This window comes from Melitaea cinxia, chromosome 17 (genome assembly GCF_905220565.1).
Source record: "Melitaea cinxia chromosome 17, ilMelCinx1.1, whole genome shotgun sequence".
Classification (NCBI taxonomy): Eukaryota; Metazoa; Arthropoda; class Insecta; order Lepidoptera; family Nymphalidae; genus Melitaea; species Melitaea cinxia.
In genome coordinates, this window is record NC_059410.1 from 7475050 (window position 1) to 7486047 (window position 10998).

The 10998-nt window shown below is 35.7% G+C and overlaps 1 long non-coding RNA gene across 1 annotated transcript; it reads left to right on the forward strand.

Annotated features, from left to right (window-relative positions):
- Positions 1-10336: 10336 nt before the first annotated feature.
- LOC123661919 lies at positions 10337-10977 on the forward strand. The gene is made up of 2 exons (XR_006744409.1): positions 10337-10766; positions 10899-10977. It is a non-coding gene; the product is annotated as an uncharacterized LOC123661919 (long non-coding RNA).
- Positions 10978-10998: the final 21 nt, after the last annotated feature.

Genomic DNA, 10998 nt, shown 5'->3' on the forward strand with positions numbered 1-10998 from the left:
CTTGAAATGCTTATCACACTGAGAAACTTTTTAAAAGGCACAATTTCGTATAATTTAATAGTTATTTTTATAAAACCTCTCGATATACCACATTTTTAGTTTTTTTTCAGGCTGCAGTATAAATAACCTATCAGGCGAACTTATAGCTGCTGTATATGTTTCATACAAACTATCAACTCCAATTAAACCCCCTTAGCAGTGGAATATCGCAAAATCCGTCGTTAGCGGACGTCTACTAACTATAATCTAACTCCCTGCTAAATTTCATCTTTATCCATCCTGGATGGATAGACCGATAGCTGACCGATATCCAGCGGTTTTTGAGTTCTCGTGATGAGTGAATCAGTAACCTTTCTCTTTTATATATATATATATATATATATATAGATTACAATGCATTATTTGGACACCTTCTCACCATCTATAGAGCATAAATTTTAAATTTCAAGTCTCCTACTTCAAAAACATAGGACTTTCATACAAACTTCCAACCCTTGTTTTATCACTATGGGGGTAAAGTATCTTAAAATCCGTTCTTAATGGACGTTTCAACTCTATAAGGAACCTACCTGCCAAATTTCAAGTTTATAGCTGTTATAGTTTCGGAGATTTCGTGATGAGTGAATCAACTTACCATCCCCCGTTTTAACTCCTAAAGGGGGTTGATTTCTAAAGATACATTATTTGGACACCTTTTCATCATCTATAGAGCATACATTTTAAATTTCAAGTTTCTTACTTCTAAAATAAAGGACTTTCATACAAACTTCCAACCCTCATTTTACCCCCTTAGGGGTCGAGTTTCGTAAAATTCATTCTTAGCAGTAGTTTACGCCCTATAAAGAGCCTACCTGCTAAATTTCAAGTTTGTAGTTGTTATAGTTTTGGAGATTTCGTGATTAGTGAGTCAACCTACGATCCCCCGTTTTAACTCCCAAAAAGAAGTTGATTTCTAAAGATACATTATTTGGACGTCTTTTCACCATCTATAGAGCTTACATTTTAAATTTCAAGTCTCTTACTTCAAAACACATAAAACTTTCATACAAACTTGCAACCCCCGTTTTACCCCCTTAGGGGTTGAGTTTCGTAAAATCCGTTCTTAGCGGATGTCTACGTCCTATAAGGAGTCTCCCTGCCAAATTTCAAGTTTGTAGGTGTTATAGTTTCGGAGATTTCGTGATGAGTGAGTGACCTTTCGCTTTTATATATATTATAGACTAGCTGTGCCCGCGGCTTCGCCCGCGTAGAAATCAGTGTGTCACAAAGTTTTCCCGGCAAACTTCCAGTGAAACTATTATCAAAATCGGCTTAGCCGTTCCGTAAACCTTTCTCTCGAAGCCCTCTCTCCATTGGTGAAATCGCATGAAACTCCGTTCAGTAGATTTTGAAGGAATCTATCACATATACTTTTGGGGACTTTGTTTTATAATACACTAACTGTCGCCCGCGACTACGTTCGCGTGGTTATGAAGATATGCATTACTATTAAGATGTTTAACGCAAATTATTTTTTTATTTCAGTCACTTGAAATGCTTATCAAACTGAGTAACTTTTTAAAAGGCACAATTTAGTATAATTTAATAGTTATTTTTATAAAACCTCTCTATACACCACATTTTTAGTTTTATTTTCAGGCTGTATATGTTTCATACAAACTATCAACCCTAATTAAACCCTCTTAGCGGTGGAATATCGCAAAATTCGTTCTTAGCGGACGTCAACTAACTATAATCTACCTCCCTGCGTCATCTTTGTCCATCCTGGATGGATGGACCATCCAGCGGTTATTAAGTTCTCGTGATGAGTGAGTCAGTGACCTTTCTCTTTTATATATATATAGATTACGATGCATTATTTGGACACCTTCTCGCTATCTATAGAGCATACATTTTAAATTTCAAGTCTTTTACTTCTAAAACATAGGACTTTCATACAAACTTCCAACCCCCCGTTTTGCCCCCTTAGGGGTCGAGTTTCGAAAAATCCGTTCTTGGTGGATCTCTACGCTCTATAAGGAGCCTTCCTGCCAAATTTCAAGTTTGTAGGTGTTATAGTTTCGGAGATTTCGTGATCAGTGGGTCAACCTACCATCCCCCGTTTTAACCCCAAAAAGGGGTTGATTTCTAAAGATACATTATTTGGACGCCTTCTTGCTATCTATAGAGCATACATTTTAAATTTCAAGTCTTTTACTTCTAAAACAAAGGACTTTCATACAAACTTCCAACCCCCCGTTTTGCCCCCTTAGGGGTCGAGTTTCATAAAATTCGTTCTTAGCGGATCTCTACGCCCTATAAGGAGCCTTCCTGCCAAATTTCAAGTTTGTAGGTGTTATAGTTTCGGAGATTTCGTGATCAGTGAGTCAACCTACCATCCCCCGTTTTTACCCCAAAAAGGGGTTGATTTCTAAAGATGCATTATTTGGACGTCTTCTCATCATCTATAGAGCATACATTTAAAATTTCAGGTCTCTTACTTCAAAAACATAGGACTTTCATACAAACTTGCAACCCCCGTTTTACCCCCTTAGGGGTCGAGTTTCGTAAAATCCGTTCTTAGCGGATGTCTAAGCTCTATAAGGAGCCTTCCTGCCAAATTTCAAGTTTGTAGGTGTTATAGTTTCAGAGATTTCGTGATCAGTGAGTCAACCTACCATCCCCCGTTTTAACCCCAAAAAGGGGTTGATTTCTAAAGATACATTATTTGTACGCCTTTTCATCATCTATAGAGCATACATTTTAAATTTCAGGTCTCTTACTTCAAAAACATAGGACTTTCATACAAACTTCCAACCCTCGTTTTGCCCCCTTAGGGGTCGTGTTTCGTAAAATCCGTTCTTAGCGGATCTCTACGCCCTATAAGGAGCCTTCCTGCCAAATTTCAAGTTTGTAGGTGTTATAGTTTCGGAGATTTCGTGATCAGTGAGTCAACCTACCATCCCCCGTTTTAACCCCAAAAAGGGGTTGATTTCTAAAGATACATTATTTGTACGCCTTTTCATCATCTATAGAGCATACATTTTAAATTTCAGGTCTCTTACTTCAAAAACATAGGACTTTCATACAAACTTCCAACCCTCGTTTTGCCCCCTTAGGGGTCGTGTTTCGTAAAATCCGTTCTTAGCGGATCTCTACGCCCTATAAGGAGCCTTCCTGCCAAATTTCAAGTTTGTAGGTGTTATAGTTTCGGAGATTTCGTGATGAGTGAGTGACCTTTCGCTTTTATATATATTATAGATTATAGATTATAGATTATAGATATATAATAAACTAACAAGAAATGTTGAAAATCAAACATTACAGAACTCTATTTCTTTCTTAATAAATAATCTGCCATCGGATCAAAAAAAAACAAAAAAATAATTTTGCTGAATCGAAATCGCCTCTTGCAAGATCATGAGTGGTCATATGTTCTACTTTTTAGGAGACTGCTTCTTCAGCGACCACCATTACAGGCTCTTCGCTGCGCACGCTTTCTCGTTCAATTTCAAGAGCAACCTCACGTCGAAACCGTTTGAGCTCGGCGGCATCGAATTCGCCATTTCAATGAGTGTACCGAGCTCGATCTGCCAGATTTTGTTCTGTGACAGTTAAAGTTGGCAGAAGCAGTAAGAAGTTACGGTGCATTACTGCCCGGTTGCCAGTCGACCCGATCGACCCTCTCACAGCCCTATGGCATGCACGCATGACACTCTCCTTCATCGTAGGTATCCGTCTCATGCTGCGTACTCCAAAAGCAGTGGGCGCCGAATAATGAGTCTCGTGAGACTCTGTCAGTGCCAAACCAAATGGTGGGAATGGAGGATTAGCCCACCGATCAGGTGATGATACCGGTCAGCGGGGGTAGCAGGTGGCCCGCATTCTATATTGTCCAGCGCCAGCTCCAGACACACCCTGGCCCAAGATAGCGCCTATGTGCCTTTCAAAATTGTCCTCCATCAATTATTATTTTATTTGAGTGCTAATATACTCACTCGGAGATGCACTCTGAGAGAGAGGAGGCTGGGCAAGTATTATCCAGCTTAGCTTGCCCTAGTCACCTTTTGCGACATCCTGGGCATATGAATACACTACACCTGGCCTTATTTCAATCTGCTGGGAACCACGCGGCTATTATTATTATTATTTTAACCACTATTTGTTAATTTTTGTCCAAATATATTTAACATGACTAACCGATGATTAGTGTAGTTTAATACACATATTGAAGTTAAACTTATAGCTTATAATATCTTTTATACTTTATTATTATTTTAGAAATACAGTGCACTATTAAACTGATAATTATTTTTGCTGCACTGTTTATCACATAACTTGTTTTTTGTTCCGTAAATAAATAAATAAACAACATTACAACATAGACAAGTTTACGGGAGCGCGAAAGGGCTTTTTAAAAAATATTACATTAATTAAACTAAAACTATTTAATTAAAAATTAATTAAAATTACAGTGGACACGTCCGAGCAGAATTACATGCTCTGGATTAATCGTGATTTAATTCTAATAATACTTTCTCAAGACATATGATCCCAAAGCATGAGACAACGTGAGAAATCATTTGTTATTCCTATTCCGCTGATTAAGCATTAACTTCTATTGTTCTCATGCTTTGGTCCAACATAACTCTTCCCCCCTTAAGTTCGAAACCGTCGGAAGAATTTGACTTCTGAAGGTTTCGACCCTTGCTTAAAATTTTATTCTTAACACTTTTTATAACTAAAATTAAACAAATAGTAATTAATATAAGATATAAAATTAGAGTTCCTACACTGACACTGTTAACTTTTATTATGGATTTAATTTCACTTTCACTTTCACTTGAACTTTTCATTTTTAAGGCCGCAGATAGATACTTTATGTCATCCAAATTAATTCCCTTAATATCAATTGGATCGACAGGAATAGGGATTTTCTTCTTTGGTTGAGGTAAATTAATTACAGGTGTCACCTTGTATTCAAATTTTTCCAATGTGTGTTGAAGATAATATAAATGAAGATCATTAAGTAGAATCTCGCAGCCAGGATCTATTTGAACGAGATAAGTTCCCATCATAGATGTTTTTGTTATATCGTTTCCACATTTGTAAGACATTACTTCCTTATTTCGTGAATATATTATCCAACGGGCAGAAGAAAGACGTTGTGCTTTAATTTCTTCGATATGAACTACTCGTCTATGACATTGAGTTAAGTCATTGTGAAACTGCATCAATTGTTCCATACACGTTATCGTTGAGTAAGGGATAAAATTATGTTCAGTGCATATGTACTGATTATCGCCGAACACATGTTGACACGGAGACGCGACCGGTAAGTACTTCGAACCTTTCACCATAAGGAAGGGATATTCGGGAATAATAATGAAAGTTTTGTTTTTAATTTGATCAAAAATAGGCAATGAATAAATTTTATAATAATTATACGTATTATTATCTGTAAGGGGAACTTCTATTATAAATGTTATCTGGTTTCCTTTTACATACGCCTTAACAGACAATGTTCGCTCTATTTTAATTATATTACTTTCTGTCACAGGATACAATAAACTATGATATTTTTCTATAGAAGAAAGTATGTAAAACAATTCAGTAGAATTAATTATTGATTGATGTAGCACAGAAATTTTACTAAAGGCTAAGGCTGTCTCAATTTCACTGAGTGTTATATATATTGAACGAAAATTATTAATAAACGTACTATATATACTCAAAACATAAGTGGAATATTGAGTTTTCTTCTTTTGTCACCATGTCTTTCAACATACTTTCTACGCGTTTTAAACGTTCATTAATAATTAAAGAATTGTTATATACAATTTTTGTACTATTAATAGAATAATTCAACATTTTGGAAACCAGGGTAATTTTATTATAGATTAAATTTTGTTTGTTATATAATTTGTTGATAAGATTATCATAGTAAAGCGCGTCTTCGTGATCTAAGTTACCAGTTATCGATTTTATAATAGAACCTACGGGATTAAGCAAATCTCTTCGAAATATTTTTGTTGGTGCTATCTGTTTTGCCTTATCTATAGTTATGTCTTTTAAATATTCTACTTGCATTTTCATATTACTAAATTCATACATATCATACTAAATTCATACATATCATACTAAATTCATACATATCATTGGTTTATCTGTATTAATTACTCTATTAAAATCACTATACTTAATTATATTAAACTCTAAATCGACAAATATAGAACTTAAATCTAATACTTTTATGATTAACCACTTATTTTCTTGTTTATAGGCCTGACCTTGTTTGACAGGCAACAGGCCTGGGTTACCTTCAATCTTTTGAAGTTGAAGGGATTGGGTCTCCTTCATCATCGCCAGGGCGATTAAGCATCACCTGTGGAGTTCGTTTTATATTTTTTAATGGAACCTTAGTTCTCCGCTTTCTAATCTTTACAGGCACTAAATTACGATTATTTATACGTTTGATACATTCTTTTTTATTAATAGTGCCTTTCTTAAATAAGGAAATTATTATATTTGCGAAATCTCTCCTATGTTCCTGGTGTTCAAAATATATAAAATATTTAATTTTGGGGCGGATATACTCTTTAAGGAATTGTTTTATTAATCGTAAATTATTTAAGGGTAAGAAAACTTCAAGGATTTTCTGTTTTGACCTTGTGAAATCTTTAACCTGAATTTCGTTTTTAAGCCACGAAAATACTAATATCTGATTAGGCTTAGTATTGATAGCTTCATGTAAAATTGGAATACTAGAAGAATCACGTTCTACATTTGAGTAGACTGTCTCAATACTAGTGCTAGAATCAGAATGATCTGGAGGTTCGATTTTAGATAAATCTCTAGGACTTGCTGATATTGTCGCCTCGGAGTCAGTTACAGTTAAAGTTCTAGAATCGTCTGTATTACGTCTTGGGGATAATTGTAAAATTTGGTCTGTCACGTCACGTAACTGTTCTTGGAGTTGAGATTCTGCATCATCAACATTTACTGACAAAGAAGTATTATCATCTGAGCCTATTGCATTTAATTTTACACGTATAGAAAAATTTTCTTCCTGATCATCATTATCAAGGTCACTATAATTTTCTTCGTCAGTCTGCTCGTCTGTTTGTTCTATATAGTCTGTTACGTCATAATTGTTGTAGTTATAATCATGAATATATGTTTTATTAATCGGGAAACTCGGTTTATTATTAGTTATCGTTCTCATTGAAACGTCATTTTGTCCTTGTCCGTCTGGTCTAAAATTAGACTTATAATCAAATTGTGTTGGGGGTTTATAATAATTATTATTAAATGAAGGACGATACCCTAATTGTTGTACAGGACGGTGTCCGTACTGAGGATTAACTCTTGGTGCTGGTATTTGTGGTCCTTTCGGAATTTCATCTTTAAATTGAGAAAAATTTGGACTAAAGCCTGTAAGCATAGGCATATGTGTCTTTTGATTTCCTTGAGGTATTCCAAATTTATATTGAGGTTGTTGATTATATGAATTAAATAGCATAGGTATATTAGGTTTAGTAGCAAAATTTAATTTTGAATTTAATGAATTTGAAAATTTATTACGCTGATTATACTGTTCGTAAAAGTTTAATTCTTCTAAAACAATACTTAACGCAGATTCTAATGATGTCGGTGATTTTAATCTTACTATTCTAACCATATTTTCAGGTAAATTATAAAGAAAAACGTTAAGGGATGTATTATTGTAAATAACTGTTTTACTTTGCCTAATATCCTCGTTTAATATTTGATTAACCTTGGATAATAAAACAGAACGCACTGATTGGATTCTATTAAAAAATCAAGGTAACTTTCTCCCGATTTTATTTTTAAATTTTCTAATTCTATTGCGATACATTCTTCGCTTCGCGGATCTCCAAAATGTTGTATTAATAAATCTTTAAAGTCACTCCATGAAACAATATCCTCACGCTCACTGATAAGCGCGGCAGCGTTATCGACTAAGCGACTCGTGATACTATGCATAATATAGACATTTTGCTCCTCACTGCCTTGAAATTTATTAATTACATATTCACATTTTCTTATAAATAAGTTTAATTGACGTTTATCGCCACCAAAAAGAGGAATCAATTTTAATATTTCGTTTGGAATCAGAGTTATTTGTTCCATTTTTTTTTTATTGTTAATGAAAAATTTTATAACTAAAATTATTAATTTTACACACAAATTATGTTAATAATATTTCAATGATTTTGAATTGAAATATTAAATTAATAATATATTAAACAATTTCTTCAAATTCTTTTTATCAAAAGTACAATTTTTAATATTTAAATTAATAACTAACAAAAATACATAAGAAAACCAGAAAACGTTATAATAGGAGAAGTCTTATCCCAAAATAACAAGAGACAGAAGGAAGGTGAAAAGTTCTACTCACCAACCGGTCACCAGCATCGCCAGCTCCTGGACTCCTCGATCACTGTCTTATTTATTTGGTTCGGGATTGTTTCTTACAGACCTTCGAAAGCCCAATTATTCGCTGATTTTGAAGACGAATTCTTAAGAACGAAGGCTGTAATTATTTTGAAACAATCCTACCGGCTGCGCCAGACAAGTTTACGGGAGCGCGAAAGGGCTTTTTAAAAAATATTACATTAATTAAACTAAAACTATTTAATTAAAAATTAATTAAAATTACAGTGGACACGTCCGAGCAGAATTACATGCTCTGGATTAATCGTGATTTAATTCTAATAATACTTTCTCAAGACATATGATCCCAAAGCATGAGACAACGTGAGAAATCATTTGTTATTCCTATTCCGCTGATTAAGCATTAACTTCTATTGTTCTCATGCTTTGGTCCAACATAACTACATACCAAACATTTGATATGTTTGGTATTTTCATACATGATGATAACTAAAAACCGTCAAGTTTTCAAAATTGTTATCGATTTTACCAATCGATTGATTGCTTCCATAAAAAATCTGCAGCGCGACGACGCAACTATCGTGAAAGAATGGGTGTATTCCACTAAACGATTGCAGTGATAGTAACGCCCTCTCTATCGTTCCACCTAAGGGTCGTCACGAGCGATCGTTCGACGTTATAGATAACGTCACTGTTTGCAATCACATCGCGCCAAGAAGCTTATATTTTTATAAGCTTCTTGCATCGCGCCAACTTCGCCCACAAAATATAGATGGGCCAGAGTTGCCTTTCATCAAAACGTGGTGGGAATTTGAAAAAATAACTGTCTATGTCAAAGTCAAATTGTAAATGTCATGAGAACTTGATGAATGTCATAAAATCATTACAGCTGTCTTCCCATCCTCTTTGGCCTATACTCAACAAGCTCTCCCAACTCTGCAACCCAAACCGGCCACGTTCCTACATTTTAATCAGCTACACCAAATTTTCAAACCTCCCAAATCCTCTCTCAACCTTTTGTATCAATCCCTTATTCTCTACTTCCTTCAAAGCCCTTACCTTCAATGTTCCTATCGTCACAGATTTGGGTCTGAAAAAAGGAGATCCTGGTATAAAGTTATAAGGTATAAAGTGCTGTGTGGCTACGGCACAAAAAAAAGAATATAGCCACCCCCTTTCTTCCCGTGGGTGTTGTAAGAGGCGACTAAGGGATAACAAAGTTCCACTACCACCTTGGAACTTAAGAAGCCGACCGATGGCGGGATAACCATCTAACCGCTGGCTTTGAAACAACAGGCCGAAGACGGGCAGCAGCGTCTTAGGTGCGAAAAAGCCAGCCCTGCGGTCACCAACCCGCCTGCCCAGCGTGGTGACTATGGGCAACACACATGAGTTCACGCATTTTTGGCGCGAACTTGTGGAGGCCTATGTCCAGCAGTGGACTGCAATAGGCTGGAATGATGATGATGATGATGATGATGATGGTATAAAGTTAAAATTTCAAGAAATTCTTCATCAAAATTGGTTAAATCATCATCATATATATACCGATGCATCTAAACTTTCCCCGTCCAGCTGTGTTGGTGCTGCCTGCTGGATCCCTAAATTTAAAATCATTCTCCAATTTAAGTGTCCCCCTGAAACATCTGTGTTTATCGGTGAAGCTATTGCTATACTGGAAGCCATCCTCTTTGCCCTCTCCCATGACTTAGGACCGACAGTAATTTTCACTGACTCACTAAGTTGTCTCTTAGCCATTAAGGAAAATCCCTTTCGTAGCAAATTGAAAATTTCTATTGTTTTTAAGATTAGAGAGGCTTTGCTCTCTTGCAGTCAAAAGGGTTTGCATATTCTGCTCGTCTGGATTCCAGGCCATTCAGGCATTGCAGGCAATGAGACAGCAGATTCATGTGCTAAAGCTGCCATCCAAACTGGTATCCTTGATCACTACAAAAACTCCTGCCAAGACCTTCGTTCCCTAGCCAAAATCCATATGGACAAGTCCTGGAATTTATCTTGGAGTTCATCAAAATTGGTAAAGGATAAATTTTACTCAAATATACAACCAGACATCCCAAGACGCCCTTGGTTTTCTCTTCATAGACATGCTCGTCGTTGGGTAACATCTAGCAAATGTCGCTTACGTCTTGGCCATGCGTGTACACCTGTTCATCTGGCCAAAATCAGAGTTCGTGACCACTCATTGTGTGAATGTGGCCTTGACGAAGGCACGGTTTCCCACATCCTTTTTTCCTGTCCCAGACTCATCCGTCCTATATACGACATCCTTCCTCATGATATTCCCCGCCCTATAAATGTTCAATGTTTGTTAATGTTGGTGTTTAGTCCCTATTGTAGATTTTTGTGTAAATATTTTGAAATAAATAAAATTAAGTCGTAAATAAATCATGTGTCTGTCCTAGTGTAATTATTTTGTAATAGTTTAGTTACTAACAGCTGTAGTCTTAGTTTAACATTAAATGTTTGTGTTGTTTTAGGTTATGGTGTAACAATGAAAGTCTGACTATTTTGCCTGTTTTCAAAATTAAATAGAGACTGTTATCTCTACTGCACCGACCTATTAATCTCCTTCGTGTG